The sequence below is a fragment of the Colletes latitarsis genome, chromosome 2 (assembly GCF_051014445.1).
Source record: "Colletes latitarsis isolate SP2378_abdomen chromosome 2, iyColLati1, whole genome shotgun sequence".
In the NCBI taxonomy this organism is placed as follows: domain Eukaryota; kingdom Metazoa; phylum Arthropoda; class Insecta; order Hymenoptera; family Colletidae; genus Colletes; species Colletes latitarsis.
Genome location: NC_135135.1, coordinates 25,947,098 through 25,970,233, shown reverse-complemented (window position 1 = coordinate 25,970,233; position 23,136 = coordinate 25,947,098). Strand labels below are relative to the sequence as shown.

General features: G+C 40.6%; 1 long non-coding RNA gene across 1 annotated transcript in view; it reads right to left on the bottom strand.

The window, feature by feature from the left end:
* Window positions 1–11,638: 11,638 nt before the first annotated feature.
* Window positions 11,639–23,136, bottom strand: part of LOC143351883 (uncharacterized) — a 30,285-nt gene continuing 18,787 nt past the window's right edge. The window contains exon 3 of the long non-coding RNA XR_013081820.1: window positions 11,639–11,943. This is a non-coding gene — a long non-coding RNA (uncharacterized LOC143351883). The remainder of the gene's footprint in view (window positions 11,944–23,136) is intronic.

The window sequence follows — 23,136 nt, the reverse complement described above, 5'->3', positions numbered from 1 at the left end:
ATCAACGCGTAGTGGCTTGTGGAACTATTTCAAAGCATCGTGTGTCATTGCGTGCACGCAATATTTAGCCGTACCCCCTACCGTCGGATGTCGGTGTCGAGTGAGTCAGTGCGACGACGTCAACGACATCCACGACGACAACGTCTAGACGCCATCACCCCACCGTCATCGTCACTGATTTGTCCAGTGTCCTTCTGTTCTTGCTACCTCGTAAAATGGGTGAAGTCATTCCCGGTGCCTAATCCACCGATACAACGTAACGAACCGCGACATTTTAAACACTTCCAAACCGGTTAAAATTCATACGCGGATCTGAACGTATTGAGAAATCCAAATATTTTTAAATTCTCGGAGTACATTCGAAGAATAATCTACTTCCACTGTTGAGAAATCTCGTCTTGTATATTTTGTATACACGATTGATACAATTACTCTAATTTAGATCGCTAGAAAATTGGTATTTCTCTATGAATTTTAAGTTCAAGATGATTTAAAAAATTTTGAACTACGCTTTTCTTTTGTTAGAGAATATTGACACGTTAACCAACGCACTCAAAGGAAAGGAATCGCCCGCGTTTGGTGTGCTCGATTTTTCAAGTCCCGTTGATACGAAAGAAAGAAGCAACAGTTCTGTATTTAGTACGAGTAGTACATATAGCTATGGCAGGGACTATAGAGAAAGATATTCTGGCACTAAAGCTATATTTACTTTTTATGTATGTTAAACCTCGCCAAGACCAAAACTTTGCCCCTAAATAAGAATTACTCGTAATAATACCAATAGGATTAATATTAACAGTTAAGAGGATTAGATAATGTTATTACCCCAATAACAAATCCACTCTAGGTTGGGTTTATTGGGTTAAATTTAATTAAATGCTGGTGCTTGCAGACTTAAAAGAAAAATGGATTTCAAAGAATGCAGAACTTGATTATTTATTTTATTATTCGAAGATTCCCTTACCCAAACGATATTTTATCTCCCTATTATTTCGGATACCGGAGACTTCGCTGCATTTGGACGAGTAGGTGCATGAATTTGCAAGCACACTGCAGACACTTAACAAACTTATGCTTTAATATGTTATTACCGAACCACGCGTTTCGAGTGTCGGTCGAAGCAGAAACCTCGATCGATCATAATCAAAGTTTTACGAATTAATCGCGAATGCAACGCTCCGCAGAAGTTTCGTTAAATATATTCTAACAAAAGTCGCGATGTGTACGTGTATACCTGTTGTGAACGAACACGCGAAAACCAAGGAATTATAAATAAGAAAAAGATAAAGGAACATCGTAATTATTGGCAGAGATATACAGGGTGTTTGGCCACCCCTGGGAAAAATTTTAATGGAGGATTCTAGAGGCCAAAATAAGACGAAAATCAAGAATACCAATTTGTCGATGGAGGCTTCGTTAAAAATTTTAAATCGACCTGGAAAAATTATTTTCGGTTGCGGGGGTAAATTACAATCATTTTTGGTGAATACACATATTTCCGAAATCTTACCCACTTTCGAGAAAAAAATTCGAGTAAGTGCTGAAAGTTTTGGATGAAAAAAAAGACTTTCGAATCGTCTTGGAAAAATTATTTTTAGTTGCAGGGGTCAATTGCAAGTATTTTTGGTCAACAGACATACCCCCGAAATCCTACTCAGTTTCGAGAAAAAAATTCCTTACCGAAAATACAATTTCTGGCCAGAAATGTCTGCCCGAATTTTTCTGCGAGTCTTTAAAACGTCATAACTTCTGAACGGATTGGACGATTTTAATGTTTAAAAAAGCAAACTACGCGTATTTTGGTGGAGAATATGTACAAATAGCAAAAATATTCGAAAAGTTGGTCCTTGACCCCGCAAAATGAGAAAAACCCCATAAAAATGGTCCAATTTTCAAACAGCCATAACTCCTATAATAGTGAATATATTTCAATGAAACTTTTTTCTGAAGTAGAGCTCATGGGTACCTACAGAAAAGTATTAGACAACTTTTCTGTAGGGCGTTAAACAAAATTACTAAAACGAATTTTTAAGAAAAATCGACAGGGGGTAGGTGCCTAAATTTTTCGACAAAAAAAAATTTTCAAATCGTTCAAAAAAAATTATTTTCGGTTACGAGGGGCAATTACAATCATTTTTGGTCAATAGGCATACCCCCGAAATCTTGCGCATTTTCGAGAAAAAAATTCAGTACGGTCGGAACTTTAAACGTTAATAACTGTTTAACAAAGCCTTCATCAACAAATTGGTATTCTTGATTTTCGTCTTATTTTGGCCTCTAGAATTTCTCATTAAAATTTTTCCCAAGGGTGGCCGAACACTTTGTATGTTCAAGAAAGAAAAGCGTCGAGACGATAGCTTGCAAGTTTTACGCGTTTGGTCGACTAAATAATGCAAATCGATCGCGGTATTTATCGTAAACGAACAAAAATAATCTCTGTCGCGAAAGTATCTTACGAAAAGTAAGACGATTGCAAGCTCTGGAACTCTCGAATGTCTCGAGTCGTAAGATTATCGAGATTTTCAAGATTTTCGAACTCTTTAAGATTCGAATGGCTGGCTGGAATAGTTCGAGCCTGGAAAGTTGTGTCCTTCGAGGGTAATCCTGGAGTATAATGATCGACGAGAATTTATTCGATGTTTCGTAACGTGGTGGACGCAGAAAACTTTTAGTCTTTCTCGCGAGCCTAAGCGAGTAGGCATCAAGTAACTATAGTAACACGATGGTTCAGGTGAATCATAGTCGCTGTGGCGAGTTGCGTGTGGCACCCTCCTGGTGAACGCGGTACCCTTCCGACCGGGTGCGTAAAGACACGCATCCCTTGGTAATTACTGTGGCGACGCATGCCTCGTCATGCCAGGTATGCGATCAATCCCGATAAACATCGAATTCTCGAAACCCAATAAAGCCAGACGTACACCGGAGTCGAGGCAGAAATAAATTCGGATTCGAAACGTCCATCGATCCTCGTACACCGAATCCAGGGTTCATTTTGACCCCGTAGTTGGCCAAATTTTATTCGCGAACAACGAACGAAACATTCCACGTTCGCTGTTTCCGTGCTCTTCGTTTACTCGAAACGGGTAGAAGTTACAGAAATATTTCGTTATGAATAAAGAACACGAGAATATTTAATTATTTATTTTCCGACCAGAATAGATGGAAGAAAAGCACCCGGGGTTCGATGGTGAAATAATTACGCATGTATCGAAAAATTGAATCGACATTAACATTCATAGGGGATATTAAAGAGCCATAAGTTCGCGCGATGCTGCGAAACGGTAGCATGCTGTATTTTAAACGGGCAATTTTACGAGTCCTTGGTCACTGTAGTGATTTCATCCCCTGAATGGCGGAAGGGCGCTAACTACCCTTATATCTACTTGCGACAGGAGGGACGCGTGTTCTCCCCCGCCCTAAACGCATCTTGAACGCCTCAACAGGTCCATGAATAAGTTAAGGCTCGACGCGAAGTGTCGAAGACGTAATAGATTTTTGAGTCCCCGCACTTTTAAAGGGGCTTTTCTTCGAAATTGAGTAGAAACCGAAATTTCTTTTCAACGTACTCCGAGGGAGAAGAGCTACAACTCGATTTCTCACTCCGACTGTATCGTTCGTAGAACGATTTTATTCAAATTTCTTGTACGTGGCTCCCGGGGATCGATTTTCGAAAAATCGAGCGGGTTAATTGGATGCTACCGCTGCAACAATCCCGCGAAAAGTAAATTGAATCCTATCCCAAGATCGAACGAAGATAAATGCAAATGTCTGCAATGAATTTGCATCGAGAGTGGCTCTTAAACGGTTTTTCCGGCGTCCCTTGTCACCCCCTGTTCTCTCTCCGATGCCACGCTACCTCCGAACAGATTGCAAGGCAAATTTCTTGCAAATTCGGTATTAAATTGCTGGATGTATTCACGTTGCCTGCGGTGTCTCGTTGACACGGCGGAATAACTTTCGAAATTTTTTCCTGTTTTAGTTCTACCGAGCCTGGAAAACCAGTGGTCGAAACGGTACCGGAAGTAACTGTTTCAAACCGTTGTGCAGCGCTCCGATGAGGGAATTTTCAGATAATAGACTTAAATTCCATTTTTATATATCTATATAAAATACAGAAATACGCGAAGCGTACGTAGGTTTTCCAATAAACGTCGAAATCGGTACACGATAAAAAATTACGATCGGATATCGGTAAAGGTAAACAGTTTTGTCTAACGAGAAAGACAAGTTTCATACATGTTTGTTGGATCGATTAAATATTTTTATACTCGAATATCATTGGTCCCGGTGAAATCCGAAAATATGTCGTCGCGATGCACGAAATGTCACCAACGCTAATCGCGTTTCTGGTTACGTTGGAACAAATCTATCTCGGAGGAAAGGATATAAGGTATCGCCTGTCCCGTTGGCTTCGACGTCTTCGATAATTCATTACCTGTTCTATCGACAGTTCCGATCTCTGTCTCCATTTTATCCGACGTTTTTGTCTCAGAAACGAATCGACACTTCCTGTCCGGCAGTAAGAAATCAACGAACGATCGAGCGCGTTTGTTATTAACCGCAGACAGGATTATTGCAATCGCTCTATTATTTATCGGTACACCGACCGGAACTTTCAGACGGAGAAACTATTTTATTCCACTCATCTACCATTTACTAGCGGTCTAATGGTTTTACGATACTAATTTCTCGCGACTGCGCCAACTCGTGTACTTTCACGTTTGACCGTATTAAAAAATATTTTTCCATCGTCGGGTGCAAAATTTATTGAAAATTAAATGTTCTGCGAACGCTAAATTTGCTAAAACCTGTGTATATAAAAATGACAACTTAAACTATGTGATTGTAACATAATAAAGGAAAGAAGTTTATTCGAGGAAATTAAGTTTGTACGTTAATTTATGTTTTCTAAACCGGACGAGGAAATGTCCGATAACCGTGGGACAGCGTCGTATATCCAGGATAATAAAATATTCCCCGCATTCTGGGAGGATAGACGGTGGGAGAAATAATTGATAAGTTAAGTTTAACTGACCGTTGATGGAATTGCGATCAAATAACCATCGAGCTCAGAGAGTTACGACGATGACGATACCTACGATTTGCAAGACACGTGGTCACCATGGACACCCCTCACGGTGTCTATGGGTGTTGGGCAGGAGCCAGGCCTTTTCAACGTTCGCCATATGGTGCACCTATGACTGAACCATGATTTATACCCACCCCTCTACCTACCGGGTACGCAACCATAAGATTTTATTAATTAACGTTGTCACGGCACCGTTCGATGGGAATAAAAAACGAACCGGACAAAACGAATTTTACGCTCCTCGCTCACGACATTATAATTTACCTCGAGGCAATTTTTAAACTGCCGCGAATAATTATGAACTCGATATACCTACGTTTTCTCGTTGGAACAGAAATTAATTTCAGGTAAAGAATTACGAACGATCGACAGAATTTTAAAAATAAGTGGTTGGAAAGTTCGATCGAAGAAAAAAAAAAAAAAAAAAGTTTCATCCCAGACATTATTATAATCTGCAGCATAGAAGGTTTTCTCCGCGCATTAAAAACGAAAAATAAGAAAGTTTCGCGATCGATGTTTCATTAAAACTAAACTAAAAAGTTAAATAAATCTTGGAATCAACGTTTGAAAGTTTTATCTAGAGCCGGTCGAACGCGGTAAACGAACAATCGATAAGGTTGTTTTTTCGCTACGATAACTTTCACGACATCCCTTCGAAAGTACTGAAATTATTAACCCCCCGGCGAAGTTTCACCGGGTACATTATTTTTGTTGGTAGAATTTTTAAAAAGTTATAGACTACGCGTGTCTGCCGTGTACACTGTGCCGGAACACGCTCGTACGTTTGTTATAGCATTCGATAAATATTAATCGAAGTAAGCATCGATCATTACGATTCAAATAAATAAATAAAAGATTTTACAAATATAACAACGCGAAAATTAAATCGAAAACCTTATGGTAAGATTTATACTCGGGTCAAAATGGACCCACGCTCCGTTGTTCGAACGAGCAGTTATTGGATACAGAATAAAAATGCTGTAAAGGTAATTAAAAATTTTTTTTTCTCCGCGAGTTTGAAAAACACTGGGCTAAATAGGAGGAGCAAACTTTCGAGATATAGCATTAATGACAGAATAAGGAGAAAATAAACGAAATAATCGACTTGTATGTTTACGAGAGGACAAAAAGTTCTGACGGCAGTAATCGATTTCGTACACATAATACACGGACTGACCATCGATCGAAGTAATTGAGAACACGTGTACGTACATACACGCAGTATGCGAAACGTAACAGAGTAAATTGAAAGCCTCGTTCGTGGTCGTTCGACTCGATCACTTTCAACCCGTTCATGGAAACCTGGCATCGGCGTTTAGCGATCCTCCCTACGACATCGATCGAAGAACACAGATATGTCCAGTCTGTTATACAATTCCTGGCAATAAGTTTCTTACCAAACACGATAATAACGAAGCGATTAAAGCAAAAACTTTATTTAATTATCTACGGGAGAGGAATATATCGATGATCAAACTTGGAGAATAGCAGTGTTTTTCAAACTGTCTAGAAATCTCGAATGTTTCGAACAAGTGGTAGATTTAAAATAATATAAAATGAAACGAGAAGAACTGGACATTTTTGTGAAACGTGGCTGTGCAAGGGCTGGGAATTTTTTATCTTAATAATTTGCAAAAGGTTCGATTTCGTTCGACTTAACACCGACGTGAAACGTTCGACGAAGATACCTAGCATGATGGACACGCTGCAACGCAGATCGATTGGCAGACAGCAGGGTAATTTTAATGAAAGACGATACTTTCCAACCACGTAGATAGGTTCACGCGTTACAGCTAATATATGTATTGGAAATACATGCTTTGATACCCCTCTTTGGAATCCTCTACTTTCGTTTCTTCCACGAGAAATAATGCCAGACGAGACCCCAACAGGGTTGGCACTCCAGTTGTTATAATATCTATTAAATCGATAAATAGTTACAGCAGTAAAATACGGAGCTTCTCTTATAAAAAAAAAGTGGTTCAGAATCGAGTTATAGCATCGAGTCTTGATTCGAACACCATCAAAAGATAAACAAAATCTATCCGACCATCGAGTTGCAAGTATAATTAATTATTCACAGCTCTGTGTATATATTTGAGTATCTTTTATGGTCCTGAAATAGCGGTGTGATCGGGAAATGTAATACCTGAACCTCAAAGTATTTCATTTTTCACAACATAGGAGCGTTATTAGGCATATTGGGAATACGTATTAGGTGGTTTATCCTATCGAATTTATCCAACAACACTTTTGCAGCATAAAAATACATTCTATCACTGTAGGTGCGCCCGTTTGGCTCGTGTCCTTATCCTCACCTGCCTTTTGCAGCTCAACCACCCGGAATCTCTCCGTGCCCCACCCGTACTCCCCTCGACCATAACGCGGCAGTCCTATGAGCCCACTTTCCCCCTTTATGGGCTGAAGCCAGGTGATGACTCACCCCATAACTCCACCAAAAGGGAACCCCGTTACTCCTTCTTTTCTGCGAGAGCGTGTGTGCAGCCAACGTTCTCTCCTCGTCTGTCGATTCTTTCCTCGTGTTTTCGAATACACGCGTGCCAATCCTGCCCAGATACCGACTCGTGCGTGAACGAGCGGCGGTGGGGGGGGGGGGGGACACGTATTGTGCACCCGTTTACCCACCTAGGATTGGATTTATGTCGTGCGCCATGACTATGCAGGCAACCGACCACAGACAGTACATCAGAAATTAATTTTGCCACGTAACGCGGTACTTCGACTCGGAGGGATGCTTATTGGATTCCATCACACGATTCTTTCTAACGAGACAGCGAAAGAAACTTCTAAAAAGATCACTTATTTCCAGAAAACCTTTCGGTGACTCTCGTCGAAGTGAAAATATTTGTATCCGTTTAACTGTTTCGGAAGTACTCGTTAACTGTGGCTTCCAGGACAATGAAGCGTAAAACAATGTTGTTATACTGTCTTGAACAGTGTTGGAGAGTAACGAAGGTGGTTGGAATAAGTCAGTTGCCTTTCCGGTCCACCTTACACCTTTATCTCGGGACAAAGACTGCCAAATAATAAGCAGGCGTTGGCTTACAAGTTTCTTGGGGTTCGCCGGTCGGTTCCGAAGACAGTGAGACCTGTTTCTCGGTTGTCGCGTGCCCGTGTAATACCTTCTGCTCGCCAGGTTCTATTTACACGACGCACCCTCGACCCAAGACTCGCCTCCAAGGAAAGGGGCCTCATAATCTTTTCTCCATTCAAGAGAACGACTGCCTCCGCCCCATGGAAAGCTACTCACGGAGAGGAATTCTTACCCTGTCGGACCCCTGCACCGGAAGACGCGAGTTTCGCTGCAAATTGTAGGGTTGCCGTTAGGCGATCGTTTACGCGAAACCAATCCAGAAGACTAGTAACACGATTCTGCTGTTATACATTCAAATTTCCCTTCGCTCTCTTCCCCAAGAGTGCATGCTTTTTTAAATTTTTACTAATTTCATCAATTATTTTTGTTGGTGCAAATAAAAGTATCTCCAAGAGTACCAAAGTGGGCTTCGATATAATTCCTATCGTATTATGATCAGAATTTACTTGGTCTATTTCAACCTTCAAATTCTTCAGCGTCGAGTGTCATAGGAATTATGAAACGATTGTATAATTGGTTCCATTACTTTGCATACGTTTTGCATAAATATCTGCAGTGATTGCTCGCGTTAAAATTCTTTTGTAATTCGTCGTAAGAAGCGGTCGATTTCTCCAGCGCTCGAAATAAAGGCATTATTATTAAATTTGTCACATAACATCGTTAATATAATAATTCGAAATCTAATCAGAATTTATTTGCAAAGATTCGTTGACCCAATTTCTCAATTTTATCGTTTTCTCGTCGACAGCAAACGGTATCGAATTTGTTGTCAATTTAAGGAACAGTGTTACTAAACGAACGATCGATAGGAAATCTGACAATTTTATCTCACAAAATTGGTCCTTTATGTAATTTAAGAACAAAATGCTGTCTAAGGTACAAATACGATTCGGTATTAAACTTGTCTTAGAACTCGTACCTTTCAAATCGCTAAGAAACGCGACATCGAAACAGAAGTTTGGGCCAAGTTTCGAGTGAATTTGCCGATGTTCGTTCGTTTGATGCGTTCGAAATTGGACGAAAACGTTTCCAAAGGCGACACTTGTTTAAATTATAAGGAAGATTCACCCCAAAAAGTACGTTTGCTCTTTACTTTGTAGGAGGAATTACTGGTGTCAGTCAAGTGGCGCCAGTCGAATTGTCGCGTTTCCATACGCAAGACAACTGGCGCCAGTCGAGTCGCGTCAATAAACTTCGCGCGTGAAAACCCTGCATAAGTTACGCAAAATTCGAGTATTTTACTTGGAAAGACGTTTTACCACGGCACAAAGAACGTGCACGATATTTTATTCACTTATCTTTACGAGTTCAACCCCTAATTCATGATGCATCTAACAGGGGAAGAAACCCTCAATCGTACAACTTCGATTTCATGCTGTTTGTAAAATATTGCCTCTACCGAGACTACATTTTTTACGTTCATATATTTATTGCTATTTTCATGCATGCATATGAAAAGAAAAATGATTGCACTACAATGGTGTAATTATAAACGAATCTTCACCGATCCAAAGGCGTAGAATCTTACGCAACTTTCGAAAGCAAATAAACTTGGAGTCTTTTTTGGTTTCACAGTATTTGGTCGGAAACACCGACCATTGGAAGCGAAAAAAAAAATTTTTACTTTCGAAACTAACACCGATAAAGTTCCACGACAACGTTGTCAACTTTTTTTCTCTGCATCACGCTATTGGTTTCATTCACCGTAACGTTTTGGACCCTCCGAGGCGAAGGGGGGGCAAGGAGAGAGACGTATCTACGGCTTCTTGCCGTAGGTCGTATTACTTCTTTTTCATTCATGACTTCGACTCGCGCACGTACACGTACGCCGTACGCGGGAATGTACTTAGGTTCGCGTGTACGTGCATACGTTAGCGGACAACCGAATAGCCTTTAGGGCGATTCTAAGGTCTCTAGCTTCTCGTTTCCTTCGGTTTTCGTCGATTCATTCATTTCCTCGGGATAGTGAAACGCGTGGCTGCGTGTTCTGGCGCACCCACCTGCCCCAGAAATTGATCACGCGTCGGGGCATTCTTCCAAGACGAGTTAGAAATGTGAAATATATTTTTCTCCGACTAAAAATTTCAAACGCGAAGCGGCTCGTCGTAGTTACAACTCGGTATTTGTCGCGGTAAAAAGAGTCCTGATTCGTAACGATCGATTCGAACCGCCTGCAGCAATAGACTCAAACCCACGCATCTGTTCGACGCGTGCTAACGCATCCTCTTGAATGAATTTGTCCAGGTGCTCGGGTGGACCACCAGATTCCAGTTTCGCGTTTCAATTCATCCTTCAACTCTTTCACGCGAACACGCGAAATACGGTTCCGTTCGGAGCAACGACCGTGAAAATTTAACCCTAAGGAACTCTTGTAAAATCTCTATTTCATCGAATATAATATGACTAAAAATACAAACGAAGACCAGCGGTTGTTGATCGTTGGAGGAGAAAAAAGGACCAGTATGGAAATCGATCGTCGTGGCTCGCATCTGCGGCGGTAATTCGATAATAAAAAAAAACTAATGGGTCAGAGGCGACATTAAAGTGCCCAACCAGTTCTGGGAAAGATAATACTAGGCAAACGAAATTTCAGCAAGTATTTGCTTTCTGTGCAGATACGGCGGCGGGACCCTTCCACCCCTGGATAGCCTGGAACCAGTCGAAGGGGATGACGAAAGAGAGAGAGATCTACGAGCGGCGAGGGGAGGGCAGGAAGCACGCAGCTGCCTCAACTCAATGTCACAGCTTTCCGACTTACAATGCGAGCCGCCACAATGCATGATTTTCGCCATTGTTTGCATCCTAGGCTGCACGCGTCTAGCACGAATGGATGCATTCCTGCAGCCCCAAGTGACGTGTGCCGCCACTCCAGAGGAGGTCGACACGAGCCAATTCCTTTCCCCGGGACAACCAATGCAAACCCCATTCATTGATTCCGACCATCGACGCCAAAACGGCGCAGTTGCTAATTTATCCGCGCGATCTACGCCTATGCTAAATAACGAAGCCGGTCAGAAGCGAGAAATTCTCTCGTAGCACGTTTCTACGAACCCTTAACGACTAAAAGTGTAATATCCGTTTTGTCCAGACACGACGGGGAAGTTACGAAAAATGCATTCGAACAGCCGATCGCAATTCCTTCGATTTTTGATGATTGCGAATTTGTATTTAGAGGGGATGGCGCAACCGTAGAGGGATTTCGTGAAATCATTGTTAAGCAAACCCGGATAATTGCATGGGTATGGTGTAATTACACTGATGGACTGCCATAAGTAGGCATCAAACCCTCCAATAACAGGACCAATCATTGTGAGTCCCTAGCGAAGGGCAAATATTAGCGATCCAGGAAATATTACTCGCAATTTAAGTATATTTTGACTAGAAAATGGCGCGTGACTCGACAAAATATCGCGTATTATAGTTATTCCGGACTATTAAATGTTTTTTTCTTTTTTTAATTACAGTTAAGTAGATTCGAAGATCGTCCCGGTGGTTTCTTTTTTTTTTTTTTAATTAGCTGGCAGGAGAGGATAGGTGTATTGTACAATCTGTTGTACCTTAGCCCATATGGTTCCGTGTTTACAAACGCGTGCAGCATTACGATGCTTAGCTATTAATTAATTGGATACGTACTCAGTATGCAGATAAATGTATCTCAGGTTGGTCATCGATGTTGCTCGCGTTCCATATGCGGCACGCACGGGCTCGAATGTGTTCGATCGTGACGATCGCGCCATTGCTGCAACAGAAACACGTAACAGGTGGTTAATTTAGCAAACGATGAGGCGCACCGTCTCGACACTCGTAAAACACGCTTGAAATGATCTAGAACAGGCGTTACACGTATATGTTAATCAACTACACGTTCCAAGGACCGCGTGGACGTCGTTCCATTCAATTGTCTTTCACTTTTTTCCTTTTTTTTTTATAACGACACGCTGCAACGAAATCAGTATTCAAGTTCGTGCAAAGGGTCTGACCGAAACGGTTATTAAACAATTACTTTATCGAATCCTGACACGAGCAAGCAACTTTTGCTCCAAGATTTCTATTCCGAAGGCATAGGCTCTTGCTACGCGTGGTCAACAAATGCATAGAATGTAATTAAATAAATAGATTACATATAATTGTTCGCTACTTTCAGCATCCTGCGAGAAAAGGCTAATATCTTTAATAGGTTTCAGTTATCCGGTGCCTTGAGCATTTCCTTTGATCGATATTCCGCCCCTGTTGGGGTGCAGAGTATGGTGCACCTAACCATCTTTGTGTGTACTCTGGTGAATACGATCGTCTTTGTGCCCCCTTTAAGAGACGGTGTTGTTCGGTGGCACGCGTCTAAAGATATATCTTGGTGAATGGACCTTGGTGCACCTTAAGCTACCCCATGGGCACGAAACCGATACAACCTGCTTCCTTCTGACGTTTACACCGTGACGTCACCGGTTCTTACGAACACACGCGTCTTCGAGACTTTGTGCTCAAGGTGCGCGTCACGTGACGTCTTCGACGGCCCCCCCATTGGCGTAATCCACACGCCGGACCATATGGGATTAAAATTGTAAAGCTCAAGGTTGGTAAATGGTAATTTTTAAATTACGAAAATGGGGCGTCATAAATATCAACGATACTCACGAATTTGAGATACTCGAGACTCAAATGTTGTTATTCAAGGTTACACGTGTTTTTACTCTGTGTACACTAGTTCTCAGGCCTGTAAATTTAAGAACTAGCGAAAAAATCGTTCGTCCTGAAGAAGAGTGATCGAACAAATCGATTGATATTTTTCAGCTCGTTCCTCTTTGCTTCCTAGTTTGTCCTAACTTGTGAGTCGTTAATGGGCTTAAAAATAAATTCTAAATCACGGGTAGAGAAATTCGGGAGTACCTAAGCCTATGGGCGCAAGTCTGCCCTTGGCATAATCGCGGTACCAGGGCACGCTACGAAGCCGCGGTGGTCTTTCTGGGCTTTTTGTGCCGGTGCATTGTCGGAATCAAGCTGCAGCTGCCTGCAGAAGAACCCCCATACGCGCCCCCATAACAGAGCCACGTCATACCACCTGGCCCTATCTGCATGTGTGTACAGCGAGGGGGTCGTGCACCCTTCGGAACTTTAGGTACACCGGGCTCGAAGGCTTCGTAAGGGTGTCGCGACGCGTATACGTGCACGCGTGCCACGTACACGCATTTCGCCAGGGCGCTGATACCTTTTCACTATCGTCGTGCACGGGCCACCACGGCACGTGTGCATTTTCACACACCAGAGCATCGGACCACGCGAACACGCGAACACCGCCCCGTCAAAATACCCGTGAATCGTTTCGGGCGGATTTGTTCCGACGCACCTAGGCGCGACCAGATTTCTACGGGCCCCAGAAAATCGCCATCGGTGATTTTTAGTTAAAACTGTCCAAGTCTAGAGACGAATTTATAATTAAATTTTTACGCTACTTCCGTCGAACACTTCGAAATCGATACCTAATATAGACGAGGCAATAATCAGGAAATACGGTGTTCTGCTTACTCTAATAGACGTTCGAGATTTATCGAGTTCCGGATCAAACGCAATTATCGTATCCAAAAGCAGAAATGTGCCGAATTTGTATCGTGTTGAATATTCGCGTAACTCAAAATAGCGTTTTCCGGCTAATCTAGGGGCACTACATTAAACGTCTTAGACGTTATGGAACACTGTGACCTTACAGTGTTATTTCGGATAATTTTGTAGCCACATTAGGGGAGCGTTTACCAGCGATACCGAACGTATTGTGGAAACACGTTCGATTAAAAAGGAAATCAGATACTTGATGGACGCCTGCCCCATAAATAGATATCGTTCTTTTTTTCACCGGAATCTAAAGCCTATTGGTTATTATACGCTAACGGGTATTACCTCGTGCCGATATGGTGGGCCATGCACAACTTACTTTCCTGTATTTTCATAGATAAAATCAGCCAGCACGTGGCGGGGCACGCGCCCTCGTCGCGGAACAATTCGACGAATCGACCGGCTAATCGATGCAGTTGCCATATTTTCTCACGTTTGATAAACTCTTTTTTGTTTCTATATAATTTATTTAAAAAAAAATACGTACGAAATGGCTGTTATTATCACTCCTTAACAGTTAGTATATAGGGTGTTCGACTACCCCTGGGAAAAAATTCAATGGGGGATTCTAGAAGTCAAAATAAGACGAAAATCAAGAATACAAATTTGTCGATGGAGGTTTCGTTAAAAAGTTATTAACGTTTAAAGTTCCGCCCGTACTGAATTTTTTTCTCGAAAATGCGCAAGATTTCGGGGGTATGTGTAATGACCAAAAATGATCGTAATTGACTCCTGCAACCGAAAATAATTTTTCCAAAACGATTTGAAATTTTTTAATTTCGCCAAAAAATTTAGGCATCTTCTCGAATTTTTTTCTCGAAAATGCGTAGGATTTTAGGAGTATGTGTAATGACCAAAAATGATCGTAATTGACTCCTGCAACCGAAAATAATTTTTTTAGAATGATTTGAAAAATTTTTTTTTAGTCGAAAAACTTCACAACCTACCCGATTTTTTTTCTCGAAAGTGGATAGGATTTCGGAGGTATGTGTAATGACCAAAAATGATTATAATTGACCCCCGCAACCGAAAATAATTTTTTTAGAATGATTTGAAAAATTTTTTTTTCGTCGAAAAACTTCACAACTCACCCGATTTTTTTTCTCGAAAGTGGATAGGATTTCGGAGGTATATGTAATGACCAAAAATGATCGTAATTGACCCCCGCAACCGAAAATAATTTTTCCAAATCGATTTGAAATTTTTTAATTTCGCCAAAAAATTTAGGCATCTTCTCGAATTTTTTTCTCAAAAATGCGTAGGATTTTAGGGGTATGTGTAATGACCAAAAATGATTGTAATTGACCCTCGCAACCGAAAATAATTTTTTTAGAATGATTTGAAAAATTTTTTTTTCGTCGAAAAACTTCACAATCTACCCGATTTTTTTTCTCGAAAGTGGATAGGATTTCGGAGGTATGTGTAATGACCAAAAATGATCGTAATTGACTCCTGCAACCGAAAATAATTTTTTTAGAATGATTTGAAAAATTTTTTTTTCGTCGAAAAACTTCACAATCTACCCGATTTTTTTTCTCGAAAGTGGATAGGATTTCGGAGGTATGTGTAATGACCAAAAATGATCGTAATTGACTCCTGCAACCGAAAATAATTTTTTTAGAATGATTTGAAAAATTTTTTTTTCGTCGAAAAACTTCACAATCTACCCGATTTTTTTTCTCGAAAGTGGATAGGATTTCGGAGGTATGTGTAATGACCAAAAATGATTGTAATTGACCCTCGCAACCGAAAATAATTTTTCCAAAACGATTTGAAATTTTTTAATTTCGCCAAAAAATTTAGGCATCTTCTCGAATTTTTTTCTCGAAAATGCGTAGGATTTTAGGGGTATGTGTAATGACCAAAAATGATTGTAATTGACCCTCGCAACCGAAAATAATTTTTTTAGAATGATTTGAAAAATTTTTTTTTCGTCGAAAAACTTCACAACCTACCCGATTTTTTTTCTCGAAAGTGGATAGAATTTCGGAGGTATGTGTAATGACCAAAAATGATTGTAATTGACCCTCGCAACCGAAAATAATTTTTTTAGAATGATGTGAAAAATTTTTTTTTCGTCGAAAAACTTCACAATCTACCCGATTTTTTTTCTCGAAAGTGGATAGGATTTCGGAGGTATGTGTAATGACCAAAAATGATCGTAATTGACTCCTGCAACCGAAAATAATTTTTCCAAAACGATTTGAAACTTTTGAATTTAATCGTTAATAACTTTTTAACGAAGCCTCTATCAACAAATTGGTATTCTTGATTTTCGTCTTATTTTGGCCTCTTGAATCCCCCATTAAAATTTTTCCCAGAAGTGGCCGAACATCCTGTAGATGCTTAGTTCCTCTTGACGTTCGTTCGTTAACTGAGAACGAATTAATCGTCTCACACAGGTACCCCCAGAGTGGTCCTGCGCAGTTGTCATAAATCGCGATCAGGCAAACGTACCGATTTCGCGCGAGATTCGAGTATGATAATTGCTACGATCGCTCCTATGAAAATAACGAACGTTACAAGAAAGCAATTCATTATTATTTTGTATCTTGTAATTTGGTTTAGTTTTAGAAACAGATATACGCGAGTAAATAAAATTCCGACGTTTCTAATTCGTTGTTACGAACGTTGTACGACGCCATACATTATCCGTTATCGCGCGACAACCCTCTGCGAACCAGGATTCGGCAAGCGATCGCGTTTGATGTCCCGATAATTGTATTTGCTCGTCGCCGATCGACGAAAAAGAAAGAATAAAGGCACGGTTGGTCGTAACTTTTAGCCTAAACGACCACGATCGAGGCTCGTGATTGCGATGTGATCGACGCGAGCGGGAAAATTAAATTTCGCTTCGCGCGTGGACGAGCGTGAAATTCTGACGCACCGTAAAAACTTTCATCTAATCGGCCCCGTTTGCCAATTCTGCTTGATTAGTGGACGGTCCCCGAAACTTTCGAAGGATAAACGAATCCGTTTTCTGTTTCGCTGCTGGAAAGTTCCAACCATCTTTCGACCTTTAAAATACTACTTTCACACGTTATTGCGTTTAAATGGCTGTGAATTTTTTCAAACGTACGAAAATTGATTATTGTAGTACCCCAAATTACCAATGCTATTTATTTGCTTCCAAGTGACTTTTCTAGGGTGTGCACGAAGACTTTCGCGATCGACTGTATGCGCCAACGAGCTTTGTACAGCGCTAAAATATATTAGTTCTGATACCAGTGTACACGGAGAGGCGGGATTATTCGTACGCATCTGTGCATGAGCTTTTTACGTGTCAAGTGCGCACTATGAATAACAATGGGCTGTCGCCCGTTTCGAAAGGACATATTTAACTGTGCGTGTGCATCTTCGTTCGGGAGGATTCGTGGCATAGCACTGTTCAATCGAGCGTAGAGTGGCCCCTGCTCGATACACGCTCACGTTCGCCAGTAATGGTGATGCATAGCGTTTCGATATACGAAACGCGAACGCGATCCAAAGTACTCGAGTCTTCGACGCAGTCGATTGGGGTGCGATGAAAGAGGCGGGAATTGAAATGCGAGGTCAAAACGTGACAAATACCGATCCTAACAGTTATTGCTCTTCCCTCAGATAGTCAGTATCTACTTGGCATTTAAAATCAAATTAGTAACTTCGAATCAGTAAACAAGATTAATCGTATCTCGAGAAGAAAGAATGCAGGATTCAATTTTCAGTTTTCAAAGTTTATGTTTGCGTAAAATATTGTTTACTCGGCGTGGTACGGTAGCTAGAAATGGTACTGCACGTTTGATAATCGTTCGATTATCCGGAAAAAATTGTGAATTCATCCTTGGCCGATTAATAGTATAGCAAGGACCCGGAGCACAGTGTATCTCCATTGAAGGGAGTTCACTAGAAATTCTCTATCCGCGGAGTGCAACCACTTACACATCTGTCCACCAGCATCCCTCGGTAAATACACGGTAGAACGCATAAAGCACGAACAACGGGAACATTAGAAGTTCCATCGTTCAAAGTACATTGACCACATGCCGAGCGTGTCTGGTATATATCAATAAGAAGAGAAAAGGAGTTCACCGTTGCGAGATCTTAATCGCAGATTAGCCAGCCGAGGGAGAAAAAGTTCATTACGCTTCTGAAACCAACATTTGAATTTTACGCGACATCTGTTTGGGGAAATCAAGTTATCGGTACTGATTACACGCACTGTCTCAAATATTAAGTAAAAATAACGTTCCAAAACATTTGGATGGGAAGAATCGCTAGCAAGAGCTCGATTGTTCTTCAAAAAATAGACGGAAAGTATCTATAATAAATAACTTTAATTTACATAGTAAGGGAGAATTCTTTCTATTTAACTCGGACACTCGGAATATTTATAATACACGACACATAACGCGTTTAAAACTCATGCTGGTAGTGGAACGAGACGCAGAGAATGGAACCATTGGAATTCGATGAGAAATTGTCGAACCTGGGTGTTCTCGAGACGTTTCGTGCAGTGGGCCAGATAGATTGGGCCCGTATATTTGTATCGTTTGGCAGTGATACATATGGGCACTTGGAAGTGTCCAGAAAACTCGAGTCATCTTGAAAATATCTTGGCGTTCTTCACCCCTATGCGGTCAGGAGTATTTTAAGTGCCGGTGCGAGCACTCTTTTAACGAGGCCAGTGCACAAGACCGTCTGAATGCACTCTTTGAAAAGAACAGCCGCGACGAGGATCGTATTCCGAGGATTCCCGCAGCGACCCACATTCTGCGGGTTATTTGGAATAACTCGAAAATATCTATAGCATTTATAATGCAATAAAGAGTTGACGATTTCGCTGGCGGTGGATCGTAGAACTTCCACCGATCGCGCGGATCGAGTCGCGTCCAACGGATTGCTTGTCGTTGCAAGGAGTTCTCGATAACGCTAACGCTGTTTAAACATTTATAAGCAAACGCGTGAAGACGAATAAAAAGCATTGTCTGGTATCGATTTTCTTCTACTTGAAATGTATCGTTAATTCGGTTGTCAATTTCGAATTCAAACGACAAAATGGAACGTCGAAGATCGGAGACTGTCTCGCTTTAAGGAATTTTTAATATTTCATAAACCTGGTGTATTTTTGGAGTAACACGGATTACGAGACGAATTGGTTATTATTTATTTCACGTGCGATGAAAGTGCGAGGATTGTTCTATTTCTCGCTTCCTTACTTTATTACGATGACGAACTTCGCTTCGTAATAATATCGCTAAAAATATTTCATTTATCGCGGTCGATACAGAAATGGAACTAAATATTATGACGAGCTTGTGTACACAAGGTGTCCCGTTTCTTTCTGTCGCAACATGGTCTTCGTCAAAAACCATAAAGAATTTGTTTAACAACTTGTTCGTACATAGTTTTTAAAAATAGTATTAAAAGAGGCGGGTGAACTTTTGAGGCTTGTTTCCACCACAGCCAAAAAGAAGTATCATCTGCATCGCGATACGAATCTGCAAAGTTTCATCAGGATCGGAGGAGGGGATACTTCCCGGACGTTCATTGTTACGTTGTTGAATGCACGGTTCAGAGTATACAGGGTGCTCTCAGTTTAAACAGTTATACTTCAAGCATGAATTTTACAAAATTGCAAGATTATAGGGACTCTCAGCCCCTTTATTACTTTACAAAGATGAAAATTTAATTATTAAAAATATTTTATGCTCGCTCTGGTCTCCGTTTCAACGATCGAAAGTTGAAATCTATACAGGGTGGGGCAGTAACTATTAGCACCTCAGATATCTTGGAAACTATAAGTTTCACAGAAATGTTTGCTAAAGTAAATTGCACAGTACGAAGGGCGCTATTGGGTGGCGATAATAGTTTTTTTGCAGGTGGAGGTACTTCGGACATTTGAAGGTCACATGCATTTTTTTAAATGAATCGGTATGTTTTTGCTTCCGTATCACGATAGAGGATCTTAAAACGAGTTCAACGACCTATTACACAAGGTCATTGAAGGTCATAGAAAGTAGAGAAAGGCGATAATACTTACGGTTTTGGTAGTAAATGAAACATACGTTTCGTCAACAGTAGAGGAATGCGTAATGCTTACCGTTTACTTCACTGAGAATAAACACTGCTTGAAGGACACTTTAATAGTTTGCAGAGTAAGATAAACATCATAAGATTAGTATCGATAAATCGGTCAATCCGGCACGATGTATCCGTTTGAAGAGCAGGTTGATATGCTTCTTATTTATGGCGAATGCCAACAAAATTCTGCAAGGGCGAAAAACTTGTATGCTGAACGATATCCACATCGGTCTCAGCCTTCGCGTCAAATATTTAAAAATGTGTATGATAAACTTAGGCAAACCGGTAGTTTAAGTGTTCGTAAAAGTGAACGCCAGAAACGAGTAATTAACGAAGAAATGTAAATCGGTGTGCTCGCTAGTGTGTCTAGAAATTCTCATATTAGTTCGCGACAAATTGAACGCGAATCTGGCATTAGTAGGAGGAGCGTACTTCGCATTTTGCACCGTCACAAATTTCATCCGTATCACGTTAGTCTTCACCAAGAATTGCATGGGAACGACTTCATGAATCGCGTTGAATTTTGTCGATGGGCTATACGTCAGATTCAAAACAATGAGCTTTTTTTTAATACCGTCTTATTTACTGATGAAGCAACATTCACAAATCACGGGAATGTTAATTTGCATAACATGCATTTATGGGCAGCGGAAAATCCACATTGGCTGCGACAGGTTGAACATCAAAAACAATGGTCTGTGAATGTATGGTGCGGTATCATAGGTGATCAAATTATTGGACCTTATTTTATCAATGGAAATTTCAATGGCAACGTCTATGCTAATTTTATTAAGGATACATTGGGTCTTTTGCTAGAAGAGTTACCTTTATTTACACGACAAACCATGTGGTATCAACATGATGGATGCCCAGCACATTATTCATCGATTGCGCGAAGGGAACTCGATGAAAAATTTCGAAATCGTTGGATTGGACGCGGCGGTCCAATATCGTGGCCAGCTCGTTCACCAGACATAACACCTTTAGATTTCTTTCTGTGGGGAACACTGAAAGAGAAAGTGTACAAAGAAGTACCAACTACATCTCTCGATATGCAACAGCGAATTATTGCAGCCTGTGCATCAATAAGTTCTGACGCTGTAAGACTTGCAAGTCAATCAATCGTAAAAAGAATCCAACGGTGCATTGACAGTGATGGTCATCATTTCGAACACCTACTATAAACATGTTTCATTTACTACCAAAACCGTAAGTATTATCGCCTTTCTCTACTTTCTATGACCTTCAATGACCTTGTGTAATAGGTCGTTGAACTCGTTTTAAGATCCTCTATCGTGATACGGAAGCAAAAACATACCGATCCATTTAAAAAAATGCATGTGACCTTCAAATGTCCGAAGTACCTCCACCTGCAAAAAAACTATTATCGCCACCCAATAGCACCCTTCGTACTGTACAATTTACTTTAGCAAATATTTCTGTGAAATTTATAGTTTCCAAGATATCTGAGGTGCTAATAGTTACTGCCCCACCCTGTATAAATACACCCGTATCTAAGGAGATATACTCCCTCAAAGACTATTTTCCTAAAGTATTCTGCGATCTCTTGGATGCCCCGTGTTCGAACACCTTGTGTAATATTTTTAAATGATTCGTCTTGAGACGGAGCAACGTTGTTAATTATCTTTTTGCCGAGTCACAGAGCGATTCTCTTTTTTTCTGACCGAGTCATGGGAGTGGAGGCACGTGCGTACGGTATCAAAACACGATGGTCTTCGGGAAACATTATACCATTAAGATGCATCTGGTACGAAATTATGTATATCCACCTGGGTTCTCCCGTGTCGGATATACCCAGCTTGTTATGTATAGCATGGTTGGCAAGGAGGAAACGCGTAAAGGGATCCGTTGGCACGTGCCAGGATGCGGCGTGTCTTACGCGATACCTTTTTATCGATCTAAGGGAAGTCACTTGCTGATAGGATTTATGCACTACGCACACGGTACTATCGTTATTAATTTTGTTAACTTTCGATTCTGTTATCGTATAGATCCATGGAAAACAATCGATCCTCGAGTCGAATCGCTAAATAGATAGGACTCGTGAATTTTTATTTTTAAATATTGCAATCGGAGCAGAGGAACGGTGAAATACGGTGCACGTGGCATCATCAAAGACACTGAATGAAAATTTGCCCGGGGAAGACATAAATCAGCGTCAAATATTATATTCTCTTTGAAGCGGCGAGTGTCACTCAACCAAGGTACCTACTTATCTGTGGGAATTAACATTTCAAGGTAAGGAGACTATACGGCCACTTACACATTCGTTCACACAAGCTTACTATATAAATTTCTTTGGAAAACACTATCACGTTTCCCGTTGCAAGAATTTTTTATTCGATACGCGGTCTACGAACGAAACGATGCTTCCGTTTTTGATCTCGCGAACAATTTTACTTAATATATTATACAACACGTTTCCCATCCGTATTGATCTTCATATTAAACTTATAGTAATCGAGTTTCACGTCTTACGACGAAGTCTCAATTTTTGTTACCAGTAAGGACAAAGAATTTTGAAGGAACTCGGAGAAAAATTTTTTAGTCTTGAAAATGAATATTGCAGACGATGATTTATTTGAAATCGATGTACGATACGTTCAAACCGAGAGTGAAGCTATTTGTTTAGAACAAAAGGTCTAATTTGATGAAAATAATTGTTAAAGAGATAATATAAAGGGGTTGTAGCTCTGCAACCCTTACGAACAGCCGGTCACTGCTTAGTATATCGACCACCCCTGGGAAAAATTTTAATGGGGGTTTCTAGAGGCCAAAATAAGACGAACATCAAGAATACCAATTTCTTGACTGAGGCTTCGTTAAAAAGTTATTAACAATTAAATTAAAAAATTTCAAATCGTTCTGAAAAAATTATTTTCGATTGCGGGGGTTAATTACAATCATTTTTGGTGAACAGACATACCCCCGAAATCCTACCCACTTTCGAGAAAAAAATTCGAGTAAGTGCTGAAAGTTTTGGATGAAAAAAAAGACTTTCGAATCGTCTTGGAAAAATTATTTTTAGTTGCAAGGGTCAATTGCAAGCATTTTTGGTCAACAGACATACCCCCGAAATCCTACTCAGTTTCGAGAAAAAAATTCCTTACCAAAAATATAATTTCTGACCAGAAATGTCTGCCTGAATTTTCATGCGAATCTTTAAAATGTCATAACTTCTGAACGAATTGGACGATTCTAATGTTTAAAAAAGCAAACCACGCGTATTTTAATGGAGAATATGTAT